The sequence below is a fragment of the Lolium perenne genome, chromosome 4, assembly GCF_019359855.2.
Source record: "Lolium perenne isolate Kyuss_39 chromosome 4, Kyuss_2.0, whole genome shotgun sequence".
Taxonomy (NCBI): domain Eukaryota; kingdom Viridiplantae; phylum Streptophyta; class Magnoliopsida; order Poales; family Poaceae; genus Lolium; species Lolium perenne.
Genome location: NC_067247.2, coordinates 80,391,519 through 80,406,449, shown reverse-complemented (window position 1 = coordinate 80,406,449; position 14,931 = coordinate 80,391,519). Strand labels below are relative to the sequence as shown.

The window sequence follows — 14,931 nt, the reverse complement described above, 5'->3', positions numbered from 1 at the left end:
GGCCTTGCCGGGCTTTCGCAGTTGCTTGGCTCAACTAGCTGTCCTAAACTGTCTACTGGTTCGGCTCTTCCGTCATTGCCTTCAGTGCAACAATGTAGTCTATGGCTTCGATTTCTGATAGATTTGGCTCCTCATAGTAGGCTTCTCCTTTGGCTTTTGGTTCCTCAGATGCTTCTCCTTTTTGGTTCCTCAGATGCTTCTCCTTCCGTAGTTCCGTGGCCTTCCGTCTAAGAAAGGGTTTAAAATGGTACGTGTGAGTACTACTCAACAAGTTCAGTAGGAGATGTGCTTGGATGCACTATCTATGGCCTTTCACCAATGGTTGTTTGGCTGACGCAAATTTTTTAAAATATTTCTTTACATGATAAGTTGTATTTTGAAAGAGTATATTGGTCAGCCTTCTGGGGTTGTAGAGGAATTCACTCCTTTTCCCACCGTTGTCATAATTTCCTCGTTGAACAAAGAGTGACAAGCTACTTTTTATACATTCTGTATAGGTGTATTTTTTTTCCTACAAATATTCTTTGGTGTAAGTTTATCCAAGTCATGCGGAGTCCTTCTTCATGCACCCACATATCCTCCCTTTTGTAAGGTCACTTGAACCCCGAGTAACTCCATCTAGGTTTTCCAAGTCCCGGTCAACTCCTTACAATCCTCCCCTTTTAGACACTAAATACAATCATCTAGGAATCCCAAAATGGGGATGTTTATTGGGATCCCACCCATTAGTCCTTGCAAAGAGCCTAGTGAAAGGACATGGATGTCACCCATGGAGGTGAATAGGCGGTTAAAAACTTTTACCATAAAAGCTTAAACAAATGCAGAATAAAACTAGGGTTTAATTTCTCAAGCACAAAACCTGTATAACTAGCGTTCACTTATGTGCACCAACAATTTATGCTAAGCAAGACAAGCAACTATGTACAAGATATATAATTTCAAGCATGAATGCTATCACAAAGTCATGTCAAGTGCATAGGTAAAGAGCTTGGGTATAGAAATAATCGAGCCACGTGGAGACGATGATGTATCCTAGTCAACAATGAAAGGTAAAATTTGCTAGAAAGGTTAGGGAGCCATTAAGGAAGAAGGGCCCCTTAAATAGGTCCCCCGAAATCCAACCGTTGCAGCCCAAAAACACGCATCCAGGTAGTACCGGACTTTTTTTCAGGTACTACCAGAGTCCCAGGGTGATCCTGGGCACCCAAATGCATTCTTTTATGGTCTTTCTAGTACCAAATATGGTACCGGGTCTAGTACTACCATGCGCAAACCTGGTACTAGTTCTACTACATGACAATCTGCATGACAACGGCAACGTTTTAAGGAAGAAGGGTCCCTTAAATAGGTCCCCTAAAATCCAACCGTTGCAGCCCAAAAACACGCATCCAGGTAGTACCGGACTTTTTTCGGGTACTACCGGAGTCCCAGGTGACGAGGGATCACCTCGGCAATGCCTACGTATTGTAGACTTGGGTTTCGGGAGAGAGCGACGATGGAGATTCCGGGAGCGAGATTAGGCACACGACGTACCCAGCTTCGGGTCCCCTCGGTGGAGGATCCCTACATGCTGCTAGCAATCTACTATATGATCATAAGTATCTTTACATGGTGCCGCCGTAGGCGGATCTATGCTGTCTATCTATTCGCCCCCTTATTTCGGGTGCCCTGGCTAGCTTTATATATGCAACCAGCCTAGGGTTTTACAAGAGTCCTAGTCGACTACTTCTTCGGGTTGCCTTGTTGGGCCTTCTCCATATTGGGCCGAGCCAAACCAGGTATACTAATAATGGGTACCCGAAGGGTATACCCATGTCAGTAGCCCCCGAGTGTCTAGGGAAGTCGAAGACTTGCGTAGAGACTCCAAGCATAATCATCTCCAAAGGCGAGGTCCATGTCGTAGATCATGTGTAGCGTAGATGATGTCGACGATTCTTGAAATTATTTTTCTATCGGGTGCGCGACAGCGCTCCCGATGGGAGTAGCCCCCGAGTCTATGGGTAAGTGCTTGCACTTAGGCATAGACTCAAGTTGTACTACTCGATGAAGAACTTAACTATATTTCTGGAGGACTTGATGAAATCCATGTGCTCCCGATGGGAGTAGGCTCCACTCGAGTCGTAGAATCGAGTTGAGTCTATAAACCTTGATCGTCATAGATGCTGTCGAAGTTATTTTTCTATCGGGTTCGCGGCCAGCGCTCCCGATGGGAGTAGCCCCCGAGGCTACAGCCAAGTGTTTGCACTTGAGTGTAGGCTCAACTTGCTTTTAATCGACACCACAATTTTTCCTCTTTCTTGTATCTTATCGGGAGGGTGAACAATACTCTCGATAAGAGTAGCCCCGAGCCTATGGGCAGGTGCTTGCACCTAGGCATAGGCTCGAGTTGTACTACTCGATAAAGAACTTGGCGCAGCCCCTCTTTTTATCGACTCCAGGCCGTTGCTATTTTTACTTGACATCCATATCTATATTGTACAGGGATAATGGTAATTGGGGCTAGTTCATCTGACGGATCAGGTACTAGTTAACTGCTCTAGTGGCAATCCGCAAAAACCTACTTCAAGATCACGTCCCTGGACATGATCTCGGGATACTGGTGCTAACTCGACAGGTGCCGCTTAAGGTCTTACCATCTGTCGAGCCCCAGTCATGTTTTATCGGCTCCACAGCGCGTCCGCTGGGATATTTCTTCACATCTGTTGATGTGGAAAAAAGTAGCAGAGCGCAGTCTTTGGCGATGCCACGCCACACGGGATGGACCCGGGGTCTTACCTTCACAGAGTTTTGCGGCATTCAGAGATTATTCGCGACTTTGGCGCTCTGAGAATATTTTATCAAGTGCCTTGTTCGGCTGATGCAATGACCCATTTTGCGACTTCTTCTATTTTTCTCTCGGGCTTGATAAGACAGCCGAATATATTGCTTCTTCTATATTGTCGGGTACATCACCGATGCTCTTGCTTGGAACAATATGACGAGTCAATGAACCCGAAGATTTGTCCTTGATGAAAATTTCGTTGAGTTCCTCCTTCAGGAAAATTTCTTCGGATCCTCTTTGAGGACAATTCTTCGGGTACTCCCTGAGGACAATTCTTCGGGACCTTTTTGAAGATAATTCTTCGGGACCTCCTTGAAGATAATTTTTTGGGTCCTCTTTGAAGATAATTCTTCGGGACCTTTTTGAAGATAATTTTTCGGGACCTCCTTGAGGATAATTCTTCGGGACCTCCTTGAAGATAATTCTTCGGGTCCTGTTCTTTCTTGAAGACAATTTCGTCGAGTTCTCCCTGTAGACAATTTCGTCGGGTTCTCTCTTATATACTTTGAATTTTGCTTTCTCCTGCACAAATAAACAAACTTTTTCTATCTTTCCCTTGACTCTGTTTTTCGCATGCGGTGTCAGATGCTCAGATTCGATGATATGTAAAGTGAATATATGCCGCGCAGCCCCCAACTGTCGGGTGCGACGAAAGTAAACGATAATCAACTTTGTGCAAAATAAAAGAACACTTAGCTTTTTGGACACGACGAAGTCGATGCATGATGAAGTCTTCGAGTGTAGATAAGAAATCTAGCCAAAGTAGAAACCACTAAATAGCAAAAGTGGATGCCGCGAAATTGTTGATGAAGAAATAGCCGAGCCCCCGAGCGTTGCTGAGGTGATGTCATGATTGTTGTGTCGCAGTCGTGACCCGAGGCGAAATCGTTGTCGAGCCCCCGAGCGTTAGGCGTGACGTCGAAATAAGTTGATGGAGTCGCGGCGTCATATTTGGTGAAGCCATTTAAGATGAAGCCATAGACAATAATATACGAAGATGAATCCCAGATGAAGTATTTTAGATGAATCCATATTGAAGATGTCATTAAATATAGAGCATATATTGAAGATAAATCCGTCGATATCATAGAGGATGAATTCATTGGCCCGAAGAATCCAGTAATAATCATAGAAGATGAATCCGCTGATATCATAGAAGATGAATCCATTGACCCGAAGAAAATAAATCCAGTAATGGCCATAGAAGATGAATCCATTGACCCGAAGAAAATAAATCCAGTAATGGCCATAGAAGATGAATCCATTGACCCGAAGAAAATAAATCCAGTAATGGCCATAGAAGATGAATCCATTGACCCGGAAGCTCATCGGGTAGTATTGTATAAGAGTAAACTTAGTAGTATCCATATAGATGAATCCGGAAAAAATAAATTCACTAACCCGAAGAAATTAAATCCAGTAATAATCATAGATGATAAATCCATTGACCCGGAAGTGCATCGGGTAGTATTATATAAGAAATCAATGATCACCCGAAGAAAACCAATTCAGTAAACCGAAGAAAATAAATCCACTGAGCCGAAGAAGATAAATCCACTAAGTCGAAGAAAATAATTCCACTGAGCCGGAGAAAATAATTCCACTGAGCCGGAGAAGATAATTCCACTGAGCCGGAGAAGATATATCCAGAGCCGAACGAAAAGAAATTCACCAAGTACCCGACTAAATTTGTAGTAACGAAGTAATGGCGTAGCCCCCGGTATTGGGTGAATTTGATGTAATAATGTAATGGTGCAACCCCCGAGTATTCGGGTGTGGCAAAAGTAAATAATAGTTAACTTTTGAAATAGGGACACTTAGCTTTTTCATCGGGTGCGCCGTAGTTGTCGTTGAAGCATGTCGTGCAGCTGGCACAGTCGATGTACGTGCGACGCCTGGCCGGAAGTAGTCGATGAAGAAGATGCAATCGATGTGGCGGATCCGCGACGAGTGAGCCCCCGAACGTGGCGAGTGCGCGATGGCAAATAGGGTCGTTGAAGCAAAGTAGTCGAAGATTGTTCTGATCCGCACGTGACTGCCGAACCAGCCTCGCGAAGTTCATACATATATCCTGTTTCGGCTCAAACAGTCGATTCCCTCATAGGCAGTTTAGTTGCCAAAAAAGATTAGTAAGACATCTCAAACAAAGGAAAGGAGACGTGCACAGATTTGTGCACTTGATGGTTTAGAGGTACGCAACAAAAAATATACGGAAGGAACAGGTTACCGATCTTTATCCAGAAACCATGATTTTTGTTGATATGTTGCTATGTAAGCTTGCCGCCAGGTACCCGTACTTGTTGCCGGCATCACGTACCTTATTCTTTTTTAATTGCTCCGGCCGCCCTTTGCATGGACGTTTGCTTTTCAAGATGATAAGTCCATTAGATTTGATGGTAGTTGTCGAAGGCTGAGGGATCCCGCACATGACGTGCGCGGGTAGTTCATCGGATTAGATCTAAAATTTCCGATTTTCCGATCTCATTGACGATGCTGTCGATGAACTCGAAATTCCGAGGGTTATTGATGATGAGGTGTCTCGCCCGACGCCTGGCTGAAAGTAGTCGAAGCTTTATTCCGATCCAGCACAGTCGATCTGTATGTACCTATATCTTGGAAGAGAATGTTTCTAGGTAACCAGCTAGTTAACTCGTTCATGGCTGGTTAGCGACCAATAAGTGCAAATAAAACTGGAACTAGATCGTGTTAAGTTTTTTGCTTTAGGTAAAGATACTTAGCTTGCTTGTAGTAACTTGTAGTAGCATAACGACAACCCGACAAATCTTACAGTTTGCTGGTCGTGCTTGCTGCTTTTGCGCTCCTTTGCATTGATTCCTTCCCGTAATTGATGTTGCTGCTGTTTGATAGCGTGAAGGCCACCAAGTACAGGAAACCGGGACCAATCCATGCCGCTGGGTACACGTCGGAAAATTCCTATCGGCGTAGGTACGTACAAACCGATCAAGGCATCGTTGATTTAGACACGACGGAGACAGCACTACTTGTTCTTTTTTCCTCTTCTCGGATGTGATCTGGGTCTTCTATCTTGCAGATGATGTTGATGACGAAAGATCTCGCTCGGATGACAAAATCCAATCGTCGCGTTCCCCATGGTCGGCGCCAATTGACGAGGGATCACCTCGGCAATGCCTATGTATTGTAGACTTGGGTTTCGGGAGAGAGCGACGATGGAGATTCCGGGAGCGAGATTAGGCACACGACGTACCCAGCTTCGGGTCCCCTCGGTGGAGGATCCCTACATGCTGCTAGCAATCTACTATATGATCATAAGTATCTTTACATGGTGCCGCCGTAGGCGGATCTATGCTGTCTATCTATTCGCCCCCTTATTTCGGGTGCCCTGGCTAGCTTTATATATGCAACCAGCCTAGGGTTTACAACAGTCCTAGTCGACTACTTCTTCGGGTTGCCTTGTTGGGCCTTCTCCATATTGGGCCGAGCCAAACCAGGTATACTAATAATGGGTACCCGAAGGGTATACCCATGTCACCAGGGTGATCCTGGGTGCCCAAATGCATTCTTTTATGGTCTTTCTAGTACCAAATATGGTACCAGGTTTGGTACTACCAGGCGCAAACCCGGTACTACTTCTACTACATGACAGCCTGCATGACAACGACAAGATGTTTTGCATCCAGATTCCGATTTTGATGATCTTGAGCTCGTTTCGAAGCTAGCAACAAGCTCTACAAGACCGTGCAGAGAACCATCATAGTACATCAAGGTAGGATAAAATCAAACAACGAAAGGTTTGACCTCTCTATAAAAGACTAGCCGTAAAAAACGCAACAAGATTTCCGTTCAAAATCCGTTTTCGATGACTAGAGCTTGTAATGAGAACTAGATGACCCGGTGCGCCCCGGCGCACAGGCAAAAATAGGACAATAATATTCAGAGCAAATGGCAAAAGCAAAAGAAAAATGTTCGAGAACAAATGGCAAGAACAAATGTTCAATAATTAGTCTTAAACATTATAAACTGATTGTGGTACTTCATCTACATAGATGGTAAATACCTTTCTTTCGTATTATTCTACATTTTTTCGGGGTGGAATGGGAAATGCCTTTCAAGAATATTCTACATGGATGGGAAATGCCTTTCAAGAATATTCTACTATTCAATTCATTTGATGTAATAATACTGATTTAGACCTTAGTTTTGATAACTGTAATCATGCATGTATTGTAAAAGTAAGGATATGGAACTGGGGGCTATATTCTCCTTGACTTTTTCCTAACCCCGAGTCGCGGCCCTCGCCCGCCGGTGAGCTAAAGTAACTGGTATGAATCATACATGCAGTTGAAAACCCAAAACAAAATAAAGTACAATCGGGTAGCTGATACATTGTACATAGATCAAGTGTGATAGCATGGATTTCCACTAAACAGGAGTAGTCCGTAGCACAAAATTACATAATATGGGTGTCAGGGAACCAAGGCGCTCTGTACAAAAGTATCTTCTATGTCTTAGTGATTCGTCTTACAACTAACATTACTCCATTGATCGGTCAGATGACCAGTTTGGGTTTAACATGCTTGATGCCCCAAATACGACATTGTCATCCGCAGCAAAAGCGACCTGATCTTGTTAAGATATTATGCATCTTATTCCGCTGCAGAGCAAAATAAACGCAGGAGCTCGTCTACCTAGCCTGAAAAATAACCTGTCTCAGGCTTGAGCGATAAATTTATAACAAATTCATGTACATTAGCATTGTAAGATACACCATTCCCAACACCAACTTGTGAAGAAGCTATTGTAAGATCACCTCATAGTACATGCTATCAGATGCACGCGCTAGTATGCGGAGCGCCACTCCCGCCTCACATTCCTAAAAGCAACAAATACGATGGCATGCTGAGTGGTATGCATTTGGTGTACATTGCTAAATATTTTTGGTAATAAAAGTGCTGTAAATAGTAGCTCATACATAGTAGAGAGTAAATATTATTTTCTTAATGAGAATGGATGTGCAGGGACTCTCATATAAATTTCCTGGTATAAAATGAACTTGCACCAGCAGAGAGGAATATACATGGCTGGATAGTAACCGACGCCTCAGCTCTCCAATACCTTTGTTAGATGCCACGAGATCATGCACAAATATATGCTTCAGGAAACCTTGAGGACCTATTCACACCTCGCGACCTCACAAAAATATGCTTCAGAAATCTATTTGAGACAGAAGCAAAAGGTGAAGAAAGATGGATGGGAAACTCACCTTAGTCTCAAGACTGACTACGCTCGCTGCCGAACACGTTGGTCCAGCTCCTGGGACATGTTCGTGCACCTTTGGACGGGCGTGGAGGTCGCAACCTCGCTCATCCATGGTCCATCAGGCCGCAGCTCCTGCTCAGCTCCACCTCTTGCTCTGGTTTCTCCGGCAACTCAGTTGTTGGCAAGGGGAGAGGAGTCGTTCGGTGTGCAGACCAGGCGCCACGCCACCGCCGGGGAAGTCATGGATAGAAGTGAAGAAGACGAGCAGAGGCGTGGGGTGCGCTCAGACCCTCCACTCACCTCTTCCTCATCCAGCCACCAAATCCCGGCGCACAAATACGTAACCATAAGTTTTGCTCGGCTGATTTTTTTAAGTTGTCTAAGAATTCAGCAGGTCTGTGAGAGTCCTTAAGTCTGTATAAGCAGTCTTTTTTAAGGAAAATAAAACTTTGAAGCAACTATATAAAGATAACAAATGTATAACATGAAAGTAACATTTTGTACACCTACCCATTTGTTCGTAGCAAAGAGAAATGAATGTGTATAACATACAAGGCAATATCATGTATTTTTTGGGTGCCAACAACACATTCCATAAGTACATATGAAGTAGTGTTATCTTCTTCAATAAGAATACAACATGATCATCACTAAAAAGCAAAGAACAAATGTGTATGGGTAAATAATTTAGGTTTTCAGCCTAATGAAAAATTGAGGACCACAATAATAAAGTTCCAATAGAACAATGGCAATAATGGCAAACATCGTAAGCAAAGAAAAAATTGCGGATATTCGATGAAATAGAATTTCATTCCATGCTAAATGAACCGAACCGCCACCCGTATATAGACCTACCTCGGCCAATTCGCCTCCATCTTTTACACTCGAACTCCACCTATATCCCCAAATTGAACATACAAGAGAGAGCATGTGGTGAGAAAACTTTAGCATTGTATGGCAGTTGTATCTTACATCTTGAAGACCATGTCCTCTAGCATGATACTAAACATCATCTTGCAAGGAATCTTTGCCAAACGTGGAGCTGGTATGTGGTCTTCATCGAACAATGGCTGGATGGTACTGGCCACTACTCCTGGCAGCAATAAATTAGAGAATATTTATAAGGACTCTAGCAAACCTAAGTGGGTCTAATTTACTGGACTTGGCAATTGAACTTACTGTCATTAAAACTTTAAAGACATATAATCAATATTAATTTAATGACGCACTGATGTTTCCTATCTAATGCTACGAATCAGCATTTTGAGCAGACCATCTCATTTCTAGTTCTGTTGAACGCCAGAGACAAAAACTACACTGTGATGGGCTAGAAAATGGTAGTTCACTTGCTACACTGTGATGGGCTAGAAAATGGTAGTACACTTACACAATTAAGCAAACTGATGCACTGCTACTGTTAACTGAAACACATGATTCAGAACAAGGGTTGATATATATGTTTCAGGCTCATTTTTAACGAACTGTATGTACCAGAGATAATTTCTTGCTAGATTGGTACAGATCTTAAATTTGCATGTACCTTGACTATGAAGCTTTTCACCAGATTAAGAAAGAAGCAGCTCCAAGCTTGAGCAGCTCTCAGATGAATTTGTAGGTAAAGAAAAGGAGTTAAAATGGCACATTATCAGAAACATGTAAAGGTAAAGGATGCACCGCGCGTCTTCAGCAGCCCATTCAGAATAACACTAATAATCAAACTCGAAAAATATACACAATTGCGTAGTAACCATACTTCTGCTAACTTTTTTTTTGTGAAAAAAGAGGCTCCTTGCAGATTGTTTAGTCTTACCTGAGCAAGCGACCAGAACTGGTTATAGTCAATCATGCAGAAGACGATGACCTATGATAATATAGCACGTGACAATGAACCTGATGGCCAGACAAACAGATGTGAAAGAAAGAATAACTCTTGAACAGAATACTGCATTAATATTTATGTAAACATCATCAGTAGGTTGGCCCAAGCCGCATAATATCAAAATCAACATTTAGATAACAGCTAACATGCCTAATCGAGATTAATTTAACAATACAGAAATAAAGAGAGGGGATAAAGGGAGTTGCTGATAGACTATGGTGAGTACAACCTGCATCCAGGGAAAACATCAAAATCAAAAAGTGCTTGCAAAAGAAGCTTGCTCCCTTAAAGGTTATCAATTTCACACCTGATATCGTAATTACAAAATGGAGTACCATCATAAAAATATAATTGCACGATTGTTATTTCTGAAAAACCAATGTATATTATTAGGAAAAAGTTAATAAACCTTCTGAGCTCTTCTATCTAAACCAAAACCATTAATCCACAAAAGGAGATTATGAGAATCAAGAAATTGGCCACAACAAAACTTAAGAATTTAATAAATTCTATTTTCAACTTGCCTAACTATTTTACTCTAGACTACGTTTCTTTCAACTTGACTTACTTGATATCAATGGAAATGGGTTCTAGGTGAAGAAATGGGTTCTAGGTGAAAACCATTCACATGTGTACTTTGGTTTGATATCAAGAGAGCATAACTCGATGCTGCAAAAATGAAAACATCTTGACATCGTTTCGCTCCAGATTCATCAGCCTGCTCAAACACCTGGACCACCTGTTTGAGTAACAAATTTCTTGAGCGAGCAACAAGTGAAAACATCTAGTTTAGGTTCTGTAAATGAAAAATAGAAGAATATGACCATATCGCAAGGAGGAGAAGAACGCGACTAATTTCTTGAGCAGGCAGCACAGAATTTAGGAACACTATATGGAACATATCAGTAAAAAGAGATGATATAGTGATTTTCAGTATGCATATTAAGTCCCAAGTTATGCCATGATTTCTTTCTGATAAAAGGCATACAAAGTAGACTAACCCTCAATTATTGTCTCCAACTATTGGTATAATTAGCAGAACACCTACGGTAATTATGTAATGGGAAAGGGAAATGACCTTGGTGCACATCTGAACCCTATATGACTAACTAAGGCTATACACTGTGCACAAACTTATCAAAATTTACCTTTAATTATTCACCATACCAAAGAGAGAGAAAGAGAGAGATATATCATCCTACAGATCTATCGCAAAAAAATGGTTACTTACAGCTACTATTTAATCCCATTTTCAAGCTACGATCTTGAAAACAGTGACAAGGTCAGAATCTCTGCTCCACTTGATCCTAAATACGCCTCTCCTTGAATCTCCCTCTTCTCTACTTCACATCCAACCTGAGTCATCGCATAGCATGGGATTGCATACCCCACCATATAATCTCTATGGAAAGTTTTGCTGCTTTTAAATCTTTATTTTTGGAAGTTGGTCTAACGCTATATGCAAACATTTATTTTTGTTGTCTTAAATTGGTTGGGCGCCGATCTATAAACAAGCTTCTTATTATCCTAGAGTTGTTGAATATAAGAAGAGAAACCCAAAAAGCTTCTTAAGACCGTAATCATGCAGCGAGTGGTTGAGCTCTTGCCCCTGTCGTCGTAGTACAATTTATGAAGAGGTGCTACGAATGGAGAATTTCCTGGTGATCTAAACTATAGCCACATATCACATGGAGAGTTGTATGTTGCAGAGGCAAAAGAAGCGATGCAGATTTCAGAGGATTACCATGGATCAAGATGGGCTTAAATGCAGACGGAACTGCAGAAACATGGCATTAGAGAAGATACAAATCTCCTAGAAGCAATAGCACAGGGCAGTAACATAGGACAGGCGTCAATTTTAGTCCTAGCTTTCATCTATGGAAACATTAGGGCATTAAGAAAGCTAACACCAAGTGGGACATAGAAAACCACCAAGCTAATGTCAGCGAGAGTAGCACGGATAAAATATTGGTTCTACTTTAGTCTTATAGCTGCACACGAACCCAGCTCAAATCCTGACGCAACATGCGCTCCAGACTGAATACTCTGGCCAAGAAGCTCTCATGTCCGCAAAACATGAAAAAATCAACATAAATATTGGATCTGCCAAAGATAAACATAAATACTAATCTTATCATATCATAAGCACGTCACTACAATTCTCTTAATAGTACAGAGAACCACAGTAAACTACTAAGCGAGAAGAATGGTAAAACATCCTAAAACAAACCATCTTCCTTGGCTGCAGAAACAAATATACTGAATCTGCCGAAGGTAAGCATAAATACAAATTTACTTAATTAGCAGCACTAATAGTTGACACATATATTCTCTACAAAACTATTTAAGGGATAAACAAATCATCTTACTTGGCTGTAGGAACAAATATACTGAAGCTGGAAGCTGGCAAAGGTAAACATGAATACAAATCTACTCATTTCACAAGGGGCACTAATATTGCTCCTCTCTTAATATATTGGGAGCACCAATAGCTAACAACTCCATATAATTAATGACTAATAAAAGGGAGCACATATATATTCTTTCCAAGCAGATTTAAGGGCTAAACTAAATCAGAGTTGGGTTGATCATCGTCGTCATCCCAATCTCTGCTATATAAGTCAAAAGTTAACTTTGAAAATTAAATGATACATCAAACTCTAGATTATTGGCTGAACATTGATATTTGCATTCAAGTTATAGAATTTGCTCCTATTTACTAAAAAAATCAATATAAACCAATGAGGGAAATTCAGTTTCAGTAGTTCAAATATAGGATGAGTCGATGACCTAGCAGTTTAGCTTTCACAACCAATTCGCAACAATCTTCTAGAATTCGTAGGAAAGAAGTACAATCAGGAAATCAGTAGGAGAATTATTATTTGTTGTAAGGATTTAACAATGTTCAAGTGGCACGATGCCATCATCAACTGGCCCCGTTAATAAAAATCAATTCTGTCAAGAAAGTGCAGACCGCTACGGTGCTACCGAAGACATTGTCAGATTACTACTGAAGCATCAAGGTGATTGAAAAGTGTCAACATATCAAAATAAGGAGAAATGGTGCATCCTCCCTCATGGTTTTAGAATGGTTGATGGATGTTGTAATGAAATCTTTATGGACAAACTGAATGTCGTAATAAGATTTGGCAGGCAATCAATCTCACAAAATTCGGAATAAAAAGTACAGTTGCAAGCTTGAAACTACTAACCAGAACACACTCGTTAGACTTTCCCCCCTAAGGTTCAATGCATACCAAAAAAAATAGCTGCTGCCAATACCTTAATTATTGGAAATAGAGAAAAGGAAAGCACCGATATGCGCAATGATAAAAAAATTACATATAAGTGGTACTTGCTGTAGAGAAATAGATATGGCAAGCCATAATCAAACTGGAGGCCCTCAAAGCTCCATCTAGCCTCGCCTCTGTTCTCAAAGCCCATCCAATCGTTGCCTTTTTTATAGGACTGAAATAGACACCATTTGCACCTAGTATCAACTCTACTGAATTCTCAATGGCTTAAAGTGTTCAAATGCAATGACGTGCTCTATCAAAAGAAAAAAGAAAGGGACAACGAAACAAAGTATAATTCGGTTATTTCTTAGGACATTAACACCATGACTTCTGCCCAAACTGGGTGCATATTGATCGAGCATACTTATAATCAGCAACTGCAGCTATTAGTGCCCCAAATGCAGCAAGTTAAAGTAGAACATTACCTGGAGGTTGTTGAATGCTGGATAAAAGCCATGTGCCCTATTTTTATCCATTTATAACTGCATCCTCTCCAACTTCAGCCTCACATGCAAATTCACAAATGGCATGACTGTCAGCACATAATATCACAAAAAAAAACTCACCAACTATTATAAATGTAGAAGCACATCTCACCTGGAAGCACCAAGCAGCATACAAAATCAGGTCCAAGAACAAGACCAACCTTCTGAAAAACATCAACAGAGCAGCAATAGGGAACTGTTTTTTCCTCCTCGTCTGAGAACTCTCACATCAATATAAATTATCTTTTTAACTTCATCAACATCAAGGCTGCAAATATAATGTAGATCATTGTATTAGTATATAGTAAACAGATAGCATGATTATTTTAGAGCAATCAGACACTGAACTTGTGTGTAAATGAGTGTCTCAAATACAGACTACATCGATAGAAATTTGTGCCTTGGAGTAAGGTATTTAAAAAATCTGTTTCAGACATCAATTGGAGCAATTGTTTTCATCTCCATATTCGGCTAGGCCTGAATGGCCTGACACGAAACCGCATGGAGCACCACCGCAGCCTGAAAAACACACCATACTACCCAAGTCATTTTTTTCAGTAACAGATCAGCATGTCGGCTGATTGCTTCGGCTGTGGCACCATCAAAACTAAAAAATCGTTCCGGTGGCTGCTCCAATCAATCGGGTCGCTGCTCCAATCGATCTGGTTGGCTGCCCCGTGAGATTGAAGCCTAGAAGAAGGGAATGGATACCTGGAGGCTTGAGCAGGCTTGGGGCGCGGCGGACAAGCGCGCGACACCGGGAGTCGACCGAGGGTGTGCAGCTAGGCTCAGCGAGGCGACCGACTATGGAAGAGAGCATCTCCACTCCAGGAGTGCCGAGGAAGAAATCGAGGGCGCGCGCGGTCTAGCCGCCGCCGCCGCTCGATTACTGCCTTCTGCCAGCGCGCCTCTTTTGCTCCCTTCCGCCGTCGCTGGACGCTCGGACGAAATCGAGGGCGAGCGCCGCCAGCCGCCGCCACCGCTCGGTTTCCCCCTTTCGTTGGTGTGGAGGAGCCGCCCACCTCCTCATCGCACGGCGACGCCCGCGACCGGCGGTGACCATCGCCTCCCGCCCGATGCGGTTGCATCCTGCTTGGCATGGAGGAGAGGCGGTGACTGGCGCTCCACGCAGCAGCACCCCGCGGCCGCTCTCCGGCGGCGCCCGAGTTCCCTCCTTGCTCACGTCGGCTGCGTCCTGCTTGGGAGGAGGAG

General features: G+C 42.3%; 2 long non-coding RNA genes across 2 annotated transcripts; both read right to left on the bottom strand.

The window, feature by feature from the left end:
- Positions 1–7,141: 7,141 nt before the first annotated feature.
- LOC139830865 (uncharacterized) lies at positions 7,142–7,662 on the bottom strand. Its single transcript, XR_011744369.1, has 2 exons — positions 7,611–7,662; positions 7,142–7,493 (listed from the first exon to the last, which is right to left on the bottom strand). It is a non-coding gene; the product is annotated as an uncharacterized lncRNA (long non-coding RNA).
- A 1,493-nt stretch (positions 7,663–9,155) lies between these two features.
- On the bottom strand, positions 9,156–14,086 carry LOC127293098 (uncharacterized). The gene is made up of 3 exons (XR_007845605.2): positions 13,832–14,086; positions 13,660–13,731; positions 9,156–10,677 (listed from the first exon to the last, which is right to left on the bottom strand). It is a non-coding gene; the product is annotated as an uncharacterized lncRNA (long non-coding RNA).
- Positions 14,087–14,931: the final 845 nt, after the last annotated feature.